Source organism: Anser anser, assembly GCF_964211835.1.
Source record: "Anser anser genome assembly, chromosome: 10".
Taxonomy (NCBI): Eukaryota; Metazoa; Chordata; class Aves; order Anseriformes; family Anatidae; genus Anser; species Anser anser.
The window spans coordinates 533,723-552,690 of record NC_139730.1 but is presented as its reverse complement, the minus strand read 5'-3'; positions in this window follow the sequence as shown (position 1 = coordinate 552,690).

Here is an 18,968-nt window from a genome sequence, read left to right as displayed (position 1 = left end):
CACCACAGGGGGACCTCTCTGTGCCCTCAGCACCACGACCAGCATGGAGGAGACAACCGGGGCTGACCCACTCCACCACCACAGGAGCACCAACACTAAGAAATTGGGAGTTTTAGGGCACTTCTGTCTGCCCTGGGACAGGAGGGGTGCGGGGTGGCCCTGCTGCAGGACCCTAGCACAAAATTCCTGCTCAGGGATTCGCGGCAGGTGACAAGGATGTGACTGAGACACCAAGAGCAGCAACATTAAACTGAAATATTTACTGACACCGTTCTGCGTCTATACCCGTATATTCTTAATTCCCCCCCGCTCGACACACTGATGATGCCGCCGTACCCAGTTGCCACTGGGACTCACACTGCCCTCAGTGCTGTCCCAGGGCTTTTCTGCCCGGGTGGGCTCGGGGCAGCCCCAGCAGGGTCCGGCCGCACACAGCCCAGCTCGCACCGCGGCTGCTGGCCCCGGCACCAGGAACACCGGCACCAGGAACCATCCGCACAGCTCTGCAGCAGTGCCCCCGGGCCGCCTGCACTCACAGGAGCGGTGCTGCCAGCCGCTCTCCCTGCAGCATCCAGTTTGAGTGACCGTGGCCCCGACCTGCAGCCTTGTTGGGCAGCCAGACAGTTCCTTCGCCCCGGTGACACGGGCTGCAGGCCGAACGCCAGATTCTGCTTCTAGATGCTCACTGTTTTCCACGGTACTTTAAGATTCTAGTGCACAGTTACACCAAAAGCACAGGACCAGCCTGTTTCAGGTGTACCTTACGTGCTGCTTTTTGCCTGGCTCATCACTGGGCTCATGCATGTCCTTGAGGACTTCAAGGAGGCACTGTTTCTGCTGACAAAATTAGCACCAACAAGTAGGACATAAAACAGCATCTAAAGTAAATCCAGTACCTTCCTGTGCTGCAGGAGCCGCAGCTCAGACAGGAATTTAATCGTACCCTTTAGGCTTCTGATAAAGTTTTTAAAAGATACGGCAAAATATAAAGCAATGCAAATTTGCAAAAAGCATTGCATTTCTCATTGAACACGGTGGGGGGTGTGTAGTTAGAAAATGGAATATCCTTAAAGAAATGCGTTAACCCTTCACGGACGGCTGTGCTGCCAAGCTGCAGGCAGCTCTGCCTCCGGCACGGTGGCACCCGCAGCCCCTGGGGACAGCGCGGGTCCCTCCTCAGGCTGCGGGGGCTGGCGGCCGCTCCAGCAATCCCGTGCCCAGCCCCACTTCCCACAGCACCCCGCAGCGCTGTGCCTTCTGTCCCCTGCAGGGAGACGGGCAGATGGACTGCCATTACGCATGCCTCCTTTCCCTAGGAAACCTGGCTAAAAACCCCACAGAACACAAAAATAGGAAAGCGCTCTTCAAGGAAACAGGATCTAGAGCAAAAAACACAGAATGCATCCAGGTCATCCCCAACCACTTGTCCTACCAAAAACATCCTTACAGCCTGTGTTGGCTTTCTATCCAGCTGAGACGGTCCCATCTTCAAAAAAAATAAAAATTAAAAAAATAATAATAAAAAAACCCACACAAACCCCACTGACTACAGCCAGAATATGACCAAGTCAGCTGGGACGAAGCCCAGGCCTCAGCGCCAGGTTGAGCCCCGACAAGGCAGCCCCGGTGGAGCCCAGAGGATGCTGGTGGCTGGGGAGCGCAGCCCTGCGGGCAGAGCTGGCCCAAAGCTGGCCCCAGCTGGGACCCCGCAGGCAGCCCCATCTCTGCGCCTCCCTCCCCACCACACAGAAAGCCCCTCCAGCGGGCAGGGCCCCCCCGCAACACCTCCGGGTCTCGCCTCTGCAGCAGGGGTAGCCAGACACTTGTGCAGTGCCAGCACGACCCTGCACCTTTTGGCACTACCCACCCACTTTTGCAGGTCAAAACGAACCAGGATAAAGGCAGCCTGTAACCCCAGACACACTCGAGGCACATCACTGCGCACTGAGCTCAGGGGCAGAGAGCTCTGCTGCCCGCATCGAGCAGGGAACGCGGGCAGCCCGTCGCTCCTGGTTTAGGAGGGCCAGCTCGGGGCCCTGCACGGGCACGCGGGGCGGCAGCAGCCACAGAGCGCGGTGCGTTCACGCGGGGAGCTGGGGAGGCTCGGCCAGCGTGAGAAATGCGTTCTGATTTAGTGGTAGCTGAGTGGCGATTCCAGCTGGCTGATCTCATTTTATTACAGATTACATAGATGTTCCCAGGAAGATGGGTTGTCAAATCTAATCTCATTATGCATTCCCGGTATGTTTGCCGCACGCCCTGCTGTAGCGGCACACAGAGTGCCAGCGCAACCCAGCCGACAGCCCAGCCCTCGGTGCTAAGGGCAACAACGCCTGTCGTGAAGTGGTCAATATACCCCAGGTGGGGAACGCAGCCCCTGGAAGCCCCCCCTGCCCCCTCGGGGTCATACCACCGGCTACCTGGCGGGAGCAGCTACCACAGACACCTTCCGCCAGGAAACGCAGACATCGCGGTCATCTGCAGCATCTCGAAGTGACACTGAGCTGCTGCCTCAGCCTGCAGTCAGCTGCAATAAAAGCCTCTGTTTGCAACCCGCCAAGCACTTCTTCCTCCCAGACGCCTGAGCGGGTGTCCCAGCGCCCCGCAGCCAGCACAGCACAGCAAGCAGCACCGTGCTGCGGGCCGGGGCCGCCCGGTCACAGCCCCACAGGTACCTGGAGAGGGGTCGGCGGCCACGGCTCCTGCTTTGAAGCCCGCCGAGCTCAGCAGCATTATTTCACAAAAAAAAAATGGGTCTTAAAAGGAGAGGGAGAGAACATAGCTCGCATATTACATAGACAAGAGGCAGAACATGTCATCTGTCCGGTTGCCACCGCACCCCCAGAGCAGACCAGGCACCTCAGCAGGGATGAACAACCTTTATTAACAGGCATTTGGGAAGTGACAGGGGCACCTAGGACAAAGCTCATGCAGTGCTTTTAAGGCGGCTGGCTAGGAACAGGTCAACATCGCAGCACTGCTTACCCTCCCAAGGGACATCTCTGTGCAAGCCCTTGGATGTGACAGGTATTGCACGAGTGCCCCCGTTCAGGTGTTCAGGCTCAGAGCAGATGGCAGCAGCAGCCCTGCTCTTCCTGGGCACTGCTCAAGGAACCGCATTTGGAAACCCAGCTTATGGTGGGCTCACAAACTGCCCAGCTTCCACCCACCCTCACCCCTCCAGCCTGCCCACACCGTGCTCCACGTGCCCTCCCATTCCATCTCTTTCTACACAAGGAAGGTGTTCTGCTGGTGATCACCATTCTGATGTCCTAGGATGGGACGCTGTGCATAGGGCTGCTTCTGGCCTCCCACACGTGGCTTCCCCACCCTTCACAGCCATGAAGGAGCTCAAACCACGCCACCGGAGCAGCTAAACGTGGGCATCCACCACCCACAAGGCAGCCAGCCCCAACACAGTCAGGCAGCCCCATGCTGCGGCCACAAACTGGTGTCCCCAGGATGCTCCCTGCAGTAGCAGGAGGTGATGCACAGGGAGCAGCTTCTGACAGCCAGCCTCTGAGACAGCCTTCAGGTCTCAGCAGCAGCAAAAAGTGCTCCCAAGACAGAAGAAAGTGACTATGAAGCCAGGGGAGGCAGCACAGGGCTCTGCTCAGCACAGAACCTGGCCATGAAGAGCCCGCTTGCCTCTCCCCAAACTCCTCGCCCAGCTATTAATAGCTTCTCTATTTGGGGAACATTTTGGCTGGTACACTGCAGCTCCTGCCTGCAGCTCATGAGCAAGCATCGTGCACCAGCTGACAATCGCTGTGGGCACTGGCTCCCTCCGCAGAGCTGGCGGGGCAGGAGGGGCCCACGCTGACCCAGCACCACCAGCGGTGCCCAGCAGCACCTGCACGCCCCCACCTCCACCGCCCGGCCCCAGTGCTCATAGCCAGCCTCTTCGAGGTATTTGTTCTTTGAAATTCAAGCTGTGATCTGGCTTTGGTGGCATCTCATTCCTGTCTAGAAGAGTTTAGTCCTCAGGCTGCAGTGAGGCTGTTTGTCACTCCTGCTCACGTGTGGCTGGAAAGCAGCTGCTGGACACGGGCCTGAGCCCCCCCCCCACGCACCGCCACACTCGCTGCTCACACGCAGAGAAGCCCACGCTCCCCCTGAAGAGGCACAAGGCCGGCTGCTGTTTGCATGGTGGGAGGTTGTCTTGTTTTGCTGTACAGCTGACTCCCATCGGCAGCTTAAAGGCTAAGCAGTTATAATTAACGGAGGCACTGGCATGCACACACAGACGGGGCTCAGGCAGAGGTCCCCAGAGGAGCCATCTCAGAGCAGCCCTGCCCTGGGTTGTGCCCATGAGAGCCCCCAGGCAAGGGCTGCACCCTCCCAGCACATCCTCAGTCAGTTGCTGACCATGGGGAACGCTTCTGCCCTTCCCAGCAGAGGGGGAACTGTCAACAACCCCTGCAGGCAGAGCCCAGCCCTGCCCCGGATCCTGCAGCCCCAGCCCCATCCTGCCCTGTCCCAGAGCCCAGACCCTGCCAGGCCCCCCCAGCCCACCCCAGGCACGCACTGTGCCAGCCCCGCGCAGCAGGGAGCGGTGCCACCATCCTGGCCGTGGGGATTTCGGAGGGGTTGTTCTGGCAACGCGAGCAGCAGGATGTATTTTAACGCCATTAAAGTTTTGCTAATTGCTGACGCCTATTTTTTGTGCGCCCCAGTCACCCTTCCTTGCTCACTGCATCCATGCTGCAGCAACAGGCTGCGTTTGGGTGGCACTTCCCCAACAGGCTCCGCTCAGCACACCTGCAGCTGGGGCTGGCCTCCACAGCAACCAGGTTTGGGGACAGCTCGCTGGGCACCTGGGCTGGGTCACACCACGCGGGGACACGTGTGTGCACCGGGGCACTTCGGAGGGGAGGGCACCAGAAGCACAGCACGGCGCTCGCTGCTTCGCACAGGCAGCGGGGCAGCACACCGGTGCCGGTCGCACTGGAGACGAGCGCCTGACCCACTTTCCAAGCCTGCCTCAATCCAGCACTGCTCTGCAAGGAGAGCATGTGAGAGTTTAGGAGTGAGAACCAGCTCCTTCTCCTCCAAGCACCTTCTCACTAAGGCTGCGCATTTCACTGCAGAGCAGCAAAGGAGAGCCGCCAGCACCTTGGCACCAGCCCAGCAGGTCTCAGCCTCTCGCCTGCAGGACCGGCACAGAGGGGCACGTGGCAGTAACAGAGCAGCCTGTACCCAGAGCAGGGAACAAACCCACAGGAAAACACCCCAGAGGAAATAACCAGCAACACTTCACATCCTCCAAGATGCACATTTCACCGACAGCACCCATGGGCTCACCTGGCAAGCACCGACGTGCAGCGCTGGCTCGGAGGCGGTGGGAAGCGGAGGGGCACAAGCAGCCGAGCACTGGAGGCCCCCAACAATCAGCTCTGATCAGGAGGATAACTTGGAGAGCCCAAGCCAAATCACTGACTGCTTGGGTGCTGCAGGCAGCGTGCCCTCAGGGAGGCACAGCTCACACCCCTGCCGTACACCGGGGGCTGTGCAGCACCTTATCTCTGCCCCCCAAAAAGCAGGGGGTACTTGGCTGCCTGCAGAGGAGACTCCTCAAGCCCTGGAAACACGGTGCAGCCCCCAGGCTGGTCAACCCCCCAGTGCCATCTGATATATGAAGGCTCTGGGTCGTTAGTGCTGGGCAGCAGCAAGTGTGGGGCCTGCCCAGCTGGTCCCCGTCTGGTGTGAGTGCTGGAGCCGGGGGCCCTGCTCTGCCCCTTCCCTCTGGCACCCTCAGCAGGTTTCTGGGCACCCCTCTGCCTGAGGCTCTGCTGGTGCTGGGCCCGTGGCACCATGGAGGTGGGCGCAGGCAGCACGGGGAATCAGCCCAACTCCTTCTGTCACCAGCACCACCTGCCCTCGCTTTGGGAACCAGCCCAAAACACCACAAAGGGCCCAAGCTTTCAGGACAAGGTACAGCAGGTACCTCGCCGTATTTCCTACGCCATACGGAAATACCCTGCGTAGTGTGAGAAACTGCCTTGACGCTGCTAGGGCCACGTTCTCCTCGTTACCTGGCTCTGACCACGCGTGGATTTCTGCTACAGCTGGCTCCAGCTCGCACATCTCCAGCACGCCAAGGAAATCTTTTCATCTCTCCTGACTTTGTGGGAAGGGATTCCTTTCCTCCCAAGCAGAGGAGAGATTCAGCACAAGCAAAGTGGAGGCAAACGGGCGGAAAAGCCCTGTGCTCTGCTCCCAGGGTGTTTGCAAAATGCAATTGTTCTGTGGCCACTTGTGCTCATGAATAAACACAACCACTAACAGCGTGTTTTGCGTTTGCCCATGGGGAAGCATTTTTGCAATTTCTTGCTCAAAACCCTCTAAATGCATCACTTCCCCGATTCCCCGTGGAGATGTTTCCACAAACAGAAACTGCGATGCTGCTACATGTGAATATAACCTACTGATTTTTTTAAAAATCCCATCTCGCTCACCTTTTCAAGGAGAGTCGCAGTGGGGAGCACTCGGCTCCTTTCACTGAGGCTTCAGCTTTGCCGAAGCCTACGAACCGTTTTGTCTGCTCGCCCTGTCCTGGGAGCACATCGCTGCCTCATACCACAAAGGGAACAGGAGCTGCAGAAACAGCACGAGGGGACCGGCGGCATCGCTTCAGGGCGCACAGGGCAGGAGCCGGCCCCCAGAAGCCACCCCAGGGGGGCAGTGGGACGGGGGCACCGCGGGGCTGGGGTGGGCAGGAGCCATGTGCCCGTCGTGGCCCTCCCGGTTCCGCTGTGCTTCTCCGGCGTTGGCTCCTTAAACAGGCTGCTTCTGAGCTTGGCTCCGGTGCATTAAACAAGCAGCCTGAATTTGAAAATAACCAATCTGTCAGCCTCATTCCTGAGCGTTTTTTGGAAAACCCTGCAGGCAGGTGCAGGTGCCACATCAATATGTCAGCGCTCTAATGACGAGTTCATAATATTTTCTGCTTGCATTCCGCTGTCTCCATGTATTAGCAAACAGGCTACTCCCAAACGCTGCTCTCTGGAGCCAGGGGTTGCAGATTTAATAACAAAATCATCGTTGTAAATCATTAGTTGGTGATTCAGCATGGAAATACCTCATTATCACTTAAGCATGTGCAGTATGTGACTTATGCAAACCTCTGAATTATGACTAATTAAGCGCGGGCCGAAAAATATCCCAGATCAGAACTATAGTCGCCCACTGTGGGGAATTAAATATTTGAGGCCAACAGAACTCCTGGACATCGGGAGGTAAATATACGCATAAGAGTTTTTAATTGAAAATATGTGGAGAGCAGAAGTGTGCTCAGAAAGCTTCTTCCATTCCGAAGCGTTGGGATACTTAGCAACATCAACCTCTAATTAACAGAATTTTTTAAATCTGCAACATGCTAATTAATTTCTGTATTAATCACAAGAACTTTGAAAACTGGCAGATCCCAAACCTCTTTGAAATAAATCCGTTTTGCTTTGCAGCAGCCGCCCCCCGAGCCGTGGGCGCTGCGGTGCAGAGCGGACGGGCGGGAGCCGCGGGGTGGCACGTCACAGCGTGGGGCTGCAGGGCCTGGGGCCGTGCCCACCTCGGCCACGCTCAAACTTTGGGTTTTCAGCAACAAAAAAAAAATTTAGTGTGTTGCCAGAGCAGAACCGAGGAGGTTTCCCGGACGTTGCCTGCGTCTCGTGCAGCAGTGCCGCCAGCACGTGCAGGTGGCTCCCCATCTGCGCAGCTCGCCCCCTGCGCACAGCTCACCGGCCGGGGGCTCCTGCGGGCAGTGCCCGGCCCCTCCACTGTGGTGTGGGGCTGTGGGGTGCAGGGCACGGTGGGGAGGTGAAGGGCGAGGTGGGGTCACAGGGCTGTGAGCAGGGTGGGCCCCGGCCCCTGCGGCTCCTGGTCGCATCCCCAGGTCCGTCTCGCGCAGCCAGCAGGAAGCAGGGGGGCCGAGCTGCCTCTGAGTGAGCCTCTCACACTAAGAATGGGCCTAAAAATAAGCTTTTAATACACTCTTGCATCCTGTCAAGGCTTTAAATAGCTGTTTGGAGCTCAAATTTTAAAAACTGTTGAGCTCAAATCATTTATGACAACTTGGGAGCCAAAAATAAATGGGGACGAGGGAAGAGGAGGAGCCGGTCCCCCACCGTAGCTGCAGAGGAGCGTGTGCCGTGGCTCCGCCACCAGCTGCCTCCGGCTGCAGCCGTGCCGTGGGTGGGCACGGGGTGCTGAGGGCGGGCACGGGGTGCTGTGGGTGGGCACGGGGTGCCGCAGGACCCCTGGGTGAGCTGCACCGCTGCAACAGGAGCTGCAGCCTCGCCAGCCTGAGCGCGCTCTTTACAAGAGCTGCTCAACACCCCCACATTGCCTCGCACCGCTTTTGCTCCGTCCAGGAGCCGTGCCACACGAGGTTTATCTGATGCTCCTGCAGACTGAAGGCAGGCAGAGCCCCCCGTGGGAAATCACACATGGAGCTGGTGGTGGGCAGCGGTGCCGCCCGGCGCTGCGCGCAGCGAGGGGCCGCAGCCTGGGAGATCAGCCGTGTTTACCCTGCAGGGCAGAGGGTGGCAGGAATGCTCCTGACTAGTAAATTAAGTCAAAATGACACGCGAGGCAAGGAAGAAGTATATCCCTGAAATGCTAAGTCACCAGAGGGACAACAAGATTGCGTTGGGCTCTCATAATTGTGATCTATTGCAAAGATGCTCCTCTACCCTATAAAATGTTATCCCCCGCTCTAAAACAGTTTGTAATAAGAAAAGCGCAGGGAACGCTTTCTTGTCTCATTCTCCAAAGAAATAGATCTGTAGAACATCTTATGCATTTCCTATCCTTGTTAAAAATAGGATGAGCTCTCTTGTAAAGAGACAAAAACGAACAGCCCACTATATCCCATTTAAAATAAATTATTGTCTAACATGCTAAGAAGCAGCTTTGACCCAGCGTGCTCGCTGGAAAAAATGTACTGTCTGCCAACCGAGCTGTGGACCGCAGGGAAGATGCGCTTGGGACAGGGGAGGAGAGAGCAGCTGCTGCTGTGCTGCTGCTACAGGGCAAGGGAATTTCCGAATCAATGCCTCGGGATGGCTGGAGAACGCTGGTTATGAACCAGCCACCCCCGTGCTGGAGCACAGTGTGCAGGGCCCTCTTCGCCCCGGTGCCGGCACCTGCTCACCTCGCCACAGGGGCTGGGGGGCTCCGGGAGCGGTGCCACCGGTGCGTGCCCACGGTGCCGGGCTGTGCTCCCTGGCTGAGAGGTGAGCGCCAGGAACACAGCATCACACAGCCCTGCTTTCATCCCTGTGCCCCTTGCTGGCTGCGGCGCTCCCAGCGCGGGTCCCTGCCTGTACCAGCGAGGGGTCCTGAGTGTGCCACAGCTGCCCCCGCCTCACCCTCTGCTCCCCAGCATCTGCTGGGAGGTGGCTGTGCTTTTAAGGAGATGGATTTTGCCCAGTTCTCGCAGCAATTTCAGGCTCGGTGGTCTCTGGGGAAGCAGCTCAGGCCTGGAGAAATGTCTCTGAGCGAGCTATTTTAAACCAAACTGCAGCTTCCTAGGGCACAGACACACGGGCACCCTGGCTCTGCAGCTCCTGGGGCAAGACCCAGGTGCATCCCCAGTGTTGAGAACACATCCCTGCGTGCCGCTGGACATTCGGGTGCATGAGCCACCCCAGCAGCCCCTTACGGGCATCCACAGCCAGCACAGCCGCCAGAGCCACCTCTGGGGACAAGGGGAGTCGGGGCCAGGAGCTCATGCCTGGTGGAAAACTCTCTCTGCTGCATTGTGATACCCAGATCGCTCATCGCATCTTGTTTTCTAAAAGATCACCCAGGGGCAGCGATGATTCCTCCGTTACATGACGCAGACCTTCCCCGGTGAGCGTGGTGCCGGTCAGGTTAGGGCCCCGGTTTCCGCAGGGGGCAGGCTGACATCTCCCCTCCCGCCGCCTGCGCCGCCCAGCTGCGCCAGCACCGTGCCGTCGCCCGCGATGCGCGCCGGGCTGGAAGCAATCACTGCTTGCGGGCTTTCCAGAAATATTCTGCTCTCTTGTTCACTGAACTTTGATCTTTTATTCAATTTTCATTCCTCTGGAAAACTTGGAGACAAAAAGGATGCCCCGATGCTTTCAGCCAGGGAGGAGGGCTGCGAACGATGACGGTGCTGGCTGCCTGTAAAAAATCACAAACAAGGCTGAGCAGGGAGGTGTTCCAAGAGCACAAGGCCAATTATTTCTTTTTTTTCTGAACTTTGCAGGAACTGACATCTCTGCAGCCGCTGCTCTCTAGATAACAAGGGAAGCGAAATATTTCCCCTCACCCCCTCCCCGCACTGACGGAGGGCAGCCCTCCTCTCCTGCTCGCTGTCATTAGCGGGAGGAAGCAGCGAGCTGCAGCTCCGCGCTCTCCTCCTAAAACAGCTGAGTAGGAGGTGACGGAAAAAACATGTTTTCCCAAATCCCTGGCACTTTCCGCTGCAGCACTTGGCTCTGGCTCCACCTGCATCTTGCCGCGTGCTTAGTGCGCTCCCTGGCAGCGCGGGGCCAGCCCAGCTCCGTTTTCCATCTCGCGCACGCTCCCCGAGGTTGAATGCAGCCGATGTGCAGGCTCCTGCACTGTTCCTTTGCACCAAGAGCAGGGATTTAAATAACACTGGAAAACCTATTTTTTGTGGGTTTCTCTGTAAAGAGCCCTTGCAAGGGGCTCGGCTGCTCGGCAGGGGTGGGTGTCCTGCACCAGGGCTGCCAGCTCACCGAAACCTCGGGCTCGCGCCACGCCACAGAAAATCCCCAGCTGCATTTAATCAGCATTTTCCTTGGTCATACTGGAAACCTTTCAGAAGCACAGCTTTGTTCCTGCTTATTTGTGTTGAATTGCTTTTAGGGGGCTAATTCCCAAACAGATGCCTACGCAGGTGCACGCCAGCAGCGTGTGGGCTTTATGGGAAAAGGCTGGATTTGCAGTCAGGGGAAGGATGCGGTTTGCTGCCTGCTGCAGGAGAGGGCAGTAAGGGAGCTGATGCTGAGAGGGGCACAAGTGGCTTGAGCAACCCAGTCACTCGTAAAAGCCAACGAGAAGCAGTGGGGTTTGCATCCACTGTCGGGACATGCGATTCTCTGCTCCAGGGAGCGGGCTGGCAGCGGGGGGGCTGCGAGGTGCTGCTGGGCCCCAGGGGAACTCAGTGCACGCAGCAGGGCCAGCACGGGGCAGCGCGCAGCTCGTCTGCCCCCGCCGCAGGAGGGGTCTCTGCCAGCCCTGGGCAGCCCCAGGAGCACACTCGGAGGCTGGGGCAGCCCTGGCAGCATCTGCCCAGCACCCGCAGCGGGTCCTCTCCCTGGGTGCTGCTGCCACTGCGCTGCACCCACAGGTGTGGGTGACCTGCAGGAGCACCAGGGCACAGCAGGGGCCATCCCCGTCAGACCCACACCGGGGCGCGTCGGGCTGAATCGTGCTCCAGCACAGAGGAAACGAGCAGCGCAGCTGTGGTCTGGCTGGGCCCTGCACAACTGCCTGCAAAGTTTCACTGCTTCAGGCGAGGTTTATGAGTTACAGAAAGAAGAAGCTGCACCCCCCAGGAAGGTTTCCCCAGGCGGCACCATGGCACCAGCACGCCTCCTGTGCCGCACAGCCGGTGGTGGGCGCATAGCGGGGTACGCGCAACTGGCGGCCCCCGTGCCCTGCACCGACCAGAGGTGCCTTGTGGGCAGCAGCAGGGGGACACGGGAGGGAAGAGCTGTGGGCAGAGGGGCTGCAGGTGTGGGGCTGCGGCAGCGCCTTTCCTGAGAGGCGTCTGCTGAGCACCAGTGCAGTGCCACGTGCCCGGTGCCCCAGCACCCCCCGGCTCCGCGGCGTGGCGCTGGGGGCGAGGATGCATGAGGCTGCTGGGCAGCAGGCCTGCGGACAGCCCTGCTCACGGACCTGCCGTGTGTGAGCTGAGTGCTCCGGGGAAACAACTTCTTAGAAAGCAAAGTGCAAAATCAGGTGTGACTCTGCACCCTCCTCTTCCACTGCTGCCGGGCAGGGGGGGACACTCAGCTCCCCAGAGGATCCGGCCCTTCAGCAGCAGCGGAGCCATGAGCTGCGCTCTGCCACCCAGCCTCTGATTTTGGGTGCTTTACAAAAGCGCCTCCGTGCAGAAGCTACACTGAAAACAATTTTGCATACAGCCCTTTCAATTACTAATCTCAAATATTAAAAGGATGTATCCCACAACAGCAGAACAATGTGGATGTGAAAATGAAACTTAATAATGAATAATTTGCTCTCTAGGGGAAAAAAATGCCAAATGGAAGTACATTGTACTTGCAGTCATGTCATTACAGATGTAGTAATTTTGTAGTTCTTACCAACCTCTCATGAAAACAGCACTCCTGAAGCACCTCAAAGCGAACTCCCGGGAAGGCTTCCCGAGCCCTCCCAGCGCAGCGCCCGCGGTGCCGCAATCGCCTGCTCAGAGTGCTGCCAGAACGGGATCAGGAATCCAGAATGGCAAATCGAATGTAAACGTGTCAACAGGAGCAGAGAGGAAACAATGATCTGGGAGCAGCAGACACAGAGCCAGACCTCGGGAAGGCGAATGTGGAGGTGTCAACGGCAGCTGAAAGGAGGCAGCAACCTGGGAGCAGCACAGCAGAGCAGGCTTTGTGGACTGGTAAGAACTGAACAAATTCTTGTCTTTTGCCTGTTTTTTGTGTGTTTTTTTTTCCTTTTCTTTCCTTTTTTTTTTTTTTCTTTTTCTTCCCTGCACAGCGGTACTGCGACTCCCTGCACATCCAGCGGGGGAGCAGAGGCAGACCCAGGGGAGCATCCGCAGGGCCCGGGTCCCACGGAGGAGTTCTGGGGGGGCACGGCGGTGCTGCGGCGGGGCGGGCGGCAGCCCCCTGGCAGCAGGCGCGGTGCGTGCCAGCCCTGCCTGCGTGCTGCTGCACGGCAGGTGAGCAGGGCGGGTGTTTGCCATGCCGCGGAACTCCTCCAGGTGGTTTGCACACTGAAAGGAGCACCCAGAGAGCTGGGACACCCACACAGGGACCGAGCAGGGGCCTGAGCCAGGAAACCTGTTTTCTTGGGTTATTTTTTTTTTTTAAGGAGAAACGCTGGAACATTTGCGTCCACCCTCAAGGGCCCAGCACCCTCCTGCCCCAGAGGCAAGACGCAGCCTTGTCCCTGCTCATCCTGGTGCAGGAGGCACGGCGAGCCCTGGAGATGCTGTGCAGGCCAGGAGATGCTGTGCAGCCCTAGGCTCCAGCCCTGGGCTCCAGCCCTTTCTCTCCCCGTCCGTGGCTCGGCTGTTTGCAGCCCTCTGAACACCGCGTCCCAGGGTGGGCACGGGGCAGGGCCACAGCGCTGGGGTCTGGGCTCCCCATTTTGGAGGCCCCCCATTAGCCCAGCCCGGCTCACTCTGCCCGTACCCTCTGGAGGGGGGGGGTGCAGCAGGGGGAACCCCAGGTCCCCGTGTGCCAGGGCTGCGTGCGGGCGGGCCCTGGTGAGCAGCTCCTTGTGCACAGAGTCCTTCTGCCCCCTCAGCATCCCTGCCCTGGCGGCTCAAAGGAGAAGCTGTGTCTGGACGCCAGCCTGCAGCTCCTCCAGCTCCCTGCTGGAGCAGCCCAAGTGCTCTTTGCCCTCCCCGTGGCTGGGATGCGCGTGGGCAGCCCGGCGGGCGCTGTGCTGTGCGCTGCAGGACGCAGGGGATGGGGCTGGCGGGGCCCACACCAGCGTGTTTAAATACCGCTGCGATTTTCCTGGTGAATAACCAGCACACACCCTGCTGGCAGCAAGCTGGGCGCAGGCGCTGGGATCCTGGCCGTGGTCGCCTTGGCATGGCTTGCCTGGGCTGTCAGCACCCGCGGCGGTGCCACACCGAGACCCCTGGGTGCCCCCCGCCGGGGGCTGCAGGCACGGAGCTGTGGAGGCAGCACAAGGGGGGTTGCCAGCTGGGCTCCTCGGCGCACACAGGAGCCCTGTCAAACCCGTCAACATCCCGCAGGGGCTGGGGCCGGTGTCCCCCGGGGCAGAGCCGAGGGTCGCGCCCCATCCCGCTGCACATGGAGCCGGCCACAGCTGCTGCTGCAGGTGACATCCAGCGGCCACGGGCTGCTGGTGCAGCTGTTGGTGCAGCCTTCGGTGCAGCCGTCGGTGCAGCCGTCGGTGCAGCCGTCAGTGCAGCCATCGGTGCAGCCGTCGGTGCAGCCGTCAGTGCAGCCGTCGGTGCAGCCGTCGGTGCAGCCGCCGCAGCCCCACACCCCCAGCCCCAGCGCCTTGCAGAGCTCCACGGCTCCCAGCCCTCTGCCACCGGCCCCACTCGGGGTGCAGGATGGCACGGCCGTGGGGCAGGAGGAGCCTCGCAGCACGGAGCTGCCGGGCTCCCAGCATCACTGCGCTGCCCCACAGCTCCGGGGCCTCCATGCTCGCCGCACACGGCCGAGCCCTGAGCCCTGCACGGGGCAGGACGGGGGCTGACTTGTACCAAAGCCATGGCAGAGCCCAGGCTGCCCCCCAGCCAGCTGCCCCCTGCCTGCTGGCGCCCCACACACCCCTCCAGCAGGGCCACAGCAGCCACCGGCAGAGCCCGTCCTCCTCCCCTTGGCACCCAGGCAGGACAGGGGGGCTGCTGCTGGGGGGGGGCACAGGGCAAGAGCCGCTGTGTGGCCCCAGCCTCACAGGGTCCTGGGCTGGACGCCCGTCTGTGCCTTCGCTCTCCTGGGCCCTGCTCCTTGCACAGGGGCTGGGATCCCCTGCGCGTACAAGTGCCAGCGGGTGCCTTCGATCCAGGGAAAAGTGGGATGTCCACACCAGGTCAGGCCCAGTGAAAACCAGTTGGGAGGCAGCCCTAAACTGGAGCCTTGGGAAATTGAGTCTGCTGCCAGAGCTGAGTGATGACACATCACCACGAGGTGCCCGCTGGGCACCAGCCTGAAGCAGTCTCCAGAGCGGGCTGCCCATGCGAGGCACCCCCGGGAGCCCAGAGCACCCGGCTGTGTTGGAGAAGGGGCACAGCTGGGCTCTGGAGGCACAGGGAGGTATTTGCAATTTCCTCCCCGTCCCAGGGGGATTTTGTCTCCCCTCTCCAGACGGGAGCAGGAGAAAGCTCGCTTTTCTTCTTCCCTCTAAGAGCTACTTTAATAACTGAAGTATGTGGGGAAGGAGGCCAGTAAAACAAATAAATCAGCAAAGTGGAGCGGCTGTGGTGGGGGCCTGCCTTGCACCCAGGACCTTGCCCGGGAGCTCTGCCCCAGCCCCTGCAGCTCCCAGCACCTTGGTCCCACAGCATCTGGGGACACGGCGGGGGCCAGTGGCTCCCTGCTGCCACCTCCCCGGTGCTGCTGGGCGCTGGGGGGCACTTTGTGCCCCTGTATTTGGGGCATCAAACCCACTGCGATCACGTCGGCATTATGAATGAGCAGCTTCTGCAGAGAAGCTCGTTTTGGGAGAGCGCCCTGTTTACTCTGAAACAAATGTTCACATCCCTGGAAGCTACTCAACGAAATAATCACCAAAACCAACACGGGACCCAGGGCTGTTCTTTCTTTTTGTCCTTGCCCACTGGCCGCTCACAGACATGAAAGGCCCGGCTCTGGCCGGCAGCGCCGGTCACGCAGCCTTTGTCTGTCTGAGCCCGCGGAGCTTTCCCACCGCTCCCTGGCAGCGGCGCGCAGCCGGACACCGAGCCCGGGGGCGTGGGGACGCGGGGGGACGTCGGTGTCCTGGCGGCCAGCAGTGCTGCAGGGCTCGGGCACCACTGGAGCGGGGCGTGAGCCTCCTGCTAGCAGGAAAAGCAGCCCACAGGGCGATTGCAAAACTTCCTGAAACCCCTCACAGTTTGGAGGAAAAAGTCCACCGGTGGTTTTCTGCAGTGGGCCAGCCCCAAAGCAGAGACGTGGCCGCACACTGCCCTGAGCCCACAGCCAGGCTCGGCCGTTTTGGGGGAAGGGCTGGCATGGGGACAGACCCGTCTGCCCAATATCTCCCAGAGATTTCCCCAGAGGTGCTGAGAGCTGGGGCCACCAGCCCAGCAGTCGGCGCTCTCAGAAGCCCTCACACTGGTGCACCTGCAGAGCTTCTGCCGACCCAGTTTAACCTGGTCCAGCTTCCCTGGCCCCCAGTCCTGTCCTCCACCGAAACTGCTGAGTGCCGAGCTCCTCAGTCTTTCTACGAAGCATGGGCCTCTTGTGTCAGCAGGCAGGACACGAGCATCGTGCGGGCACGTGCTCGGCCAGAGCCGGGGAGCGCAGAGAGCGCGCCCCCACCCCTGTGCCTCCAGCGGCCACGCGCTGCACCACGGCACCGGCTCATTGCAATGCAGGGGAACATCTGTCTGCTTTCCCTCTGCCTTTCCTCCCAGATGTTTCACATGAGGCTGTTTGTCCCTTCCAGCGAATCCAAGGTCAAACACGGCCCCGGTACCGCAGCCCCAGCCAAGGTCCCCGCTGCCTGCCCAGCGCCCCGCGGCACCGCGCTCCCGGCGCAGTGAGGGGCTCCCCGGCGGGCACCGCGTGGCACCGGGCCCCAGCTGGCATTTGGCAGCCCTGGTCGGTGGAAACGTTCCCGACCTGTGCTTGAAATGCAGAGGGAGGTTATAAAGCCGTGGCAGGCTACTGAGTCAGCTGGATGTGCCGTGTTTACTGAGCTGGGCGCTGCTGCAATGGACACCGGGAGCCTGGGGCAAGCTGCAGATGGAGCAGGGCTTAACGAAGCACTGGGCGCTTCAGCAGGCGGCATTCCTCAGCAGGAGCTGGGGATGGACAGCACGGCACGGCACGGCACGGCAGGGCACGGCACGGCACGGCACGGCACGGCACGGCACGGCACGGCACGGCACGGCTGCTGTGGCACACAGAGAGAAAGGGGGGGCCACAAGGTGCGGCCCCACCTAGGCGTTACGGGGGTGAATAAGCCTGGATGGAGAAAACAATGAATCAGAGCCGCAGCTGCCCTGCGTTAGCTGTCGCGGAGGCTTGGCGAGCGGCGCTGCAGCGGTGTGCCAAAACTCACACAGCTCCGCGTGCTCCAGCAGGGGAACTGGGGGAAAGTTTTGGGGTTTGGAAAAAAGGCTGTTTGCTCCTAAAAAGTCACACACACACAAACACACGGGGGGGCACGGGGCATCAGTGTCACGGCTGCTGTATTGACTCCACCCTTATCTGCGAGATTTCCTGCTCTCTGCTTTAAAATTCAGCTTGCATTAAAACTGCAAACAACCAGATGTGCTCCGCCAGGGAGGGCAAGGCTACCGTTAACCCTGGGCTGTGCTGTACGGGTTCAGCTTGTTGCTAACGAGCATCCCTCGTTAACCTGACGGATCCTGAGGTGCCAGGCCACCTGGGGAGGGGTAAAATGTCCACATTACCCTGACATGAGACCCCTTCCCTTCCTTTCCCTCCCTTCCCTTCCCTCCATTCCCTTCCCTTGACTGTGCCTGAGGGGCCAGGACCTTTCTAGCTGCAGACCTTGTCACCGACACGGGACAGGTTTTGTGGAGCCTGTGGAGCTTTCCCTGGGACACGGTTCGGTCCCCAGGGCCCCCTACGCAGGAGTCATTAGCAGGATCACGCCGGTCCTTCCACAAGGACGGGTCAGCTGCCGCAGATGCAGTTGTGATGGATTTATGCAGTTCTCCCAGTTCCCAGAGCCCTGGGCCATGCCCGGGTCCGGTGTCAGCAGCGGAGCTGAGGACAGCCGGCTCTGCTCACAGCGGGCCGGAGCTGCCATGCAGGACGAGGTGGCAGCTGCATGACTGCGCTGGGGCCACCGCTGCAAAGCACCTCACCGTGTGCCAGCCCTGGGCGCTGCTCTCACCCCGAGCCACCCCGTCACCTCCCCAGCCCAAACCCCGAGGCCCCGCTGATGGTGGCACACAGCACAGCAGGTCACAGTGGCAGGGCTCCTGCACCTGCAGCTCTGCAGCTTGCGGAGGGAGAGCCCGGCTCCAGAGAGCAGAGCTGAGGCCTTTGGAGCAGGACGGGACACGGTGGGTGTTGCTCCAGCCTCAGCTCAGACAAAAAATACCGTGCTGCGTCCCCGACACCAAGCCCAGCACCGGCTGTGGCCTCGCACTCTGGTGGAAAACCCTCACCGGTTCTCCACCGCCGCTGAACGCCGCTGAGTCCCAGGGCCTGACCCGTGGGGAGCGGGCACCAGCACAGCGTCCCCCCACGTCGGGCGCCCTGAGGGCAAGAGGAGCCCTGGGTCGTTCAGCAAAGAGCTGGGCGCCAACCCACCAGAGGCCCCCGAGCCATTGCCGGGGCTCATTTTGCCAGCACAGCCCAAGCATCACCCAATGCGCGCGGTGCAGGACCGTGCCCGTGAGCTCGCCGATCCCTGCACGCATCGCCCGGCAGCTCGGTGTCAAGCCAGCACAAGCCCGAGCTGGGGAGTGGTGATGGGATTCCTCGGCTCCAGCCTCTGCTGTGAGCGGGGTGCTTGGGGCACGCCAGGGCTGCCCACAAACGTGGCCAAGGCAGCCGGAGGCCAGCGCTCACCTTCCCAGCCCTGGGGGCATGCTGGGGTCTGCTTGCACGTTTTGGGGAGCCGCCCTGGAGCGTGCTGAGGGGCTGGCTGCTGCCTGGGTGGGGAAGTGGGGACCAGGGCAGGGACACGGCGCTCAGGAGGAGCTGCCCTGGGGCTCGGGATGGGGCTGGCACCGCGGAGCAGGGCTTGGCTCCGGGGCCTGCAGCTCAAACGGGAGCAACGGCACGCCAGCACGGGCAGGGGAAAAATCGACCCTTCCCAGCCACCGCCATGGGGTTCCTCGCCCTCTGCAAGCGGGGGCTCCCCGAGCCCCAGCCCCAGGTTGGGGGCAGCAGCAGCGGGACGCGGGTGCAGGGCCAGGGCTGCCAGCACCTTTCTGCAGCGTCAGACGAATCCGCCCGTCCGCAGCCCCACAATTTGTACAGCTTAATCCGACGGGCCGGGGCGCCGGCTCAGCCCCGCGGAGCGCACCGAGGGGGGGGAGCGGGGCGTCCAATCCCACCCGCAGGGAGGGGACTGGAGGTTATGAA